We start from the raw sequence: 3,774 nt of genomic DNA, 5'->3' as shown, positions 1-3,774 counted from the left end.
CTCTCACCACCTGGACATGGGAGAGAAGGTCGATGTTATATACCTAGACTGCCAAACGGCTTTTGATTTAGTATCCCACGATATCCTTGTGGAACAATTGGTAGATTGTGGGCTTCACTGCTCAACAGTTCAGTGGGTAGAAAACTGGCTACAGGGTAGGACCCAGAGAGTTCTCATAGACGGATCTATGATGTCCTGGCAAGAAGTGACCAGTAGTGTCCCTCAGGGGTCTGTGCTTGTACCGGTACTTTTCAAAATAGATTCATAGATGCTCAGGTTGGAAGGGACCTCAACAGATCATCAAATCCAACCCCCTGCTGAGGCAGGAAAGAGCGCTGGGGTCAGATGACCCCAGCCAGATGCCTATCCAACCTTCTCTTAAAGACCCCCAGGGTAGGGGAGAACACCTCCTCCCTTGGAAGCCCGTTCCAAATTGTGGCCACCCTTACTGTGAAGACGTTTTTCCTTATATCCAGCCTAAATCTGTTCTCTGTCATTTTGTGACCATTGTTCCTTGTTATCCCAAGAGGTGACCTGGTGAAGAGAGCATCTCCTATCCCTTGAAGCGCCCCTCTGATGAATTTGTAGGCAGCCACAGGATCCCCTCTCAGCCTTCTCTTGTGGAGGCTGAAGAGGTCCAGGTCCCTCAGTCTCTCCTCATAGGGCTTTTCCTGCAAGCCCCTAACCCTACAAGTGGCCTCCTCTGGACCCTCTCGAGTCTATCAACATCCTTCTTGAAGTGCAGCACCCAAAACTGGACGCAGTACTCCACCTGCGGCCTGACCAACGCCACATAGAGGGGAAGTATCACCTCCTTGGATCTATTCGTCATGCACCTGCTGATGCATGATAAAGTGCAGTTAGCTTTGCTGATGATTTCATCACACTGACCAATTGTGTTCATCTTGGAGTCCACTAGGACTCCGACATCCCTTTCTGCTTCTGAGAGGGTCACTTCCCAGCCAGTAGACGCGCTGGATATTTTTGCACCCTAGGCACAGCACTCTGCACTTGTCCTTGTACTGGATCCTATTGTGTACTGCCCACTTTTGTAACCTGCCCAGGTCTGCCTGCAATTGTTCCCTACCCTCTGGAGTGTGCCCTTCACCCCACAATTTAGTATCATCCACAAACTTGAACAAAGTGAAAAAATCAGCCCTGTAATGCCGCAGCAAGCAGGGATCGAACCTGCGCGGGGAAACCCCATTGGATTTCAAGTCCAACACCTTAACCACTCGGCCATTGCTGCTGCTAAGGAATGGGGACCCAACATGGGACTTGAACCCATGACCCTGAGATTAAGAGTTTCAGCAGCCCAACTGGCTCAGTTGGTACAGCGTATTAGCATCTTCATTAATGATTAGCATCTTTATTAATGATTTGGATGTGCGCTTGAAAAGCTCACTGGCCAAGTTCACAAACAACACCAAGTTATGAGGGAGTGTGGTCATGCCAAAAGATAGGTCGCAGATACAGGCGGACCTGGACAGGCTGGAGAGGTGGGCGGACCGAAACCAGATGAAGTTCAACACTCAGAAGTGTCAGGTGCTGCATCTGGGGGCAAACAATCCCCACCATACCTACAGGCTTGGTGGCAACAATTTGACTTGCACCACGGCTGAAGGGGACCCAGGGGAGTGATCGACCATCGCATGAACATGAGCTGTCCGTACGATGCTATGGCCAGCAGTACAAACAACACGCTGGCATGCATTAACTGTTGCATCTCTTGCAAAACTAAGGACATGATACTCCCGCTGTACTCTGCACTGGTGAGATGGCAGCTGGAGGACTGCGTCCAGTTCTGGGTGCTGCACTTCAACAAGGACGTGGAAAAACTGGAGGGTGCAGAGAAGAGCCACCTGCATGATCAGGAACTTGCAAGACAAGCCATACAAGGAGAGGCCGAGGGACCTGGGCCTCTTCAGCCTACAGAAGAGAAGGCTGAAAGGGGACTTGGTAGCGTCTTACCACTGTATCAGAGGAGTGCATCAGGAGCTCAGTGAACAGCTGTTCATCAAGGCAGCCCCAGGAAAGACCAGGAGCAATGGGTGCAAACTCCTGGAAGGCCGCTTCAGGCTCAATTCCAAGAAAACTGCTTCACAGTCAGGGTGTCCAGACAGCAACACCTCTGCAGGGAGTTTATTCCACAGTCACCTTCCCTGGAAAACTTCAAAAGGAGACTGAACAGGCACCTTGTTGGGGTTACTTGGCCACCATTGTCTTTTCCTGCCTCGTGAAGGGGGCTGGACCCCATGATCTACAAGGTCCCTTACAACATTCATAGTTTCATAGATTGTCAGGGGCTGGAAGAAGGCTCAAATCACAAGACTTAGAGCTCAATGTCCCTGAGACATACATGCACCAAACTATTACAAAAGGGGAAAATTGCCATTATCATTAATGACCAAATCTATCTCTTTACCACACAGGTGAGATCTTTGGGTAATCCACCTATAGCTGAGAGAAATGAAATCACCACATAAAATAGATAGACTTCACCAGTGTCAAAGAGGCAGAGAGCAATGCAGTGAATGGGGCAGGGTTTTGAGACCGGAGAGATCCCCAGATTTGAGGAACAGGCAACAGTCTCTGGAGGGCAGACTGGGCCTGAAGTTAGTCCTAAAAGTTAAAAGAAAGTATAATGGTCCTGCTCTGTCCCCATAATGCTAGTGGGCTGCTCATCCAAATTCACTTATAAGAGAGCGTAAGATTCAAACCTGGGAGCATGCTTATGAGCTATTTTCTGTTTTGAAATAATATCATCCCATGCTTTGCTCTATGTGCTAACACACCGTCTTGTTCTGCAAAGGCTGTGAGTGCCAAGAGCTGGTCCAAGCTCCTGCAGACCTCTCAGTCACCCCTCCATGGCATTCAGCAGTCGGTACCAACTGAAAGTTAACTCAGACCTCGGTCAAAGAGCCGAAGAATGGCAAACATTTGCCCTGCATTCAGATGGAGCAAAACAGGCTATTAAGGAGCCTACACTGGTGATGAGAGTCCCATGTCAGATGACAACTTTGGACTTCTGACCCCTGGGTGATGATTCAATCAGTTCTCTCTAATATGTATGTAGAGAATGAAGCTTTGCCTGGTTTAAATGAATCTCCAGATTAAGCCCAGGTCACAGTAATAAAACAAAACTCTGCATGAGATGGCAGACAAGAGTTAGGATGTTAAGCAAATATTCCTGCCCCACATGTCACCAGTTCATATGTCTCCAATCACAGCTAATGATGAGATCAGATCCCTTGGGCTGCATTAAAGAGGCCAGAGAGGATGCCCCTTCTATCAACAAGCTCCTTGCTCTGTCTGTGCATTTCTCACCCCTGGCTCCTACTCAGGGCAGATGCATCCCTTTCCCCTTTCACCAACCCAAGCCACCCCCTCTCGATTCATGTTCACCTGGAGAACCCTTTCTGCCCCAAGGCACTCCAGGGGCAAGTTGGTAACTACATATGGAAACCAGCATAGACTCGCAGGGCTGGAAGAGACCTGTACAGGTGCAAGGATGTGCTATTTCAACAGACAAATGCCCTTCTTGGAAGCCTCTAGCAAAGGAGGCTTGTCCCCCAGCTCTATGAACAGCTCATTCCCTGCCCGCTCTGCTCCAGGACATCCCATCCTCCCTGCATCTCTCAGCAGGAGTTGGCCTATCTTTATTTTGGTGTGCTATAAAGAGTGGAGCACCCTTCCTGTGCTAAACCAACACTAACTCTTAATTGTTATTGTCCCTTTTATCTGCATTTGGATTCCAGTATGAGAGCCTATACT

General features: G+C 49.0%; 1 non-coding gene across 1 annotated transcript; it reads right to left on the bottom strand.

Moving 5' to 3' along the window:
- Positions 1-1,167: 1,167 nt before the first annotated feature.
- On the bottom strand, positions 1,168-1,249 carry TRNAS-UGA (transfer RNA serine (anticodon UGA)). The gene has a single exon. It is a non-coding gene; the product is annotated as a tRNA-Ser (tRNA).
- Positions 1,250-3,774: the final 2,525 nt, after the last annotated feature.

This window comes from Alligator mississippiensis, chromosome 2 (assembly GCF_030867095.1).
Source record: "Alligator mississippiensis isolate rAllMis1 chromosome 2, rAllMis1, whole genome shotgun sequence".
NCBI lineage: Eukaryota > Metazoa > Chordata > Crocodylia > Alligatoridae > Alligator > Alligator mississippiensis.
Note: the sequence above shows the minus strand (reverse complement) of the source record. Positions and strands in the feature narration are given on the sequence as shown.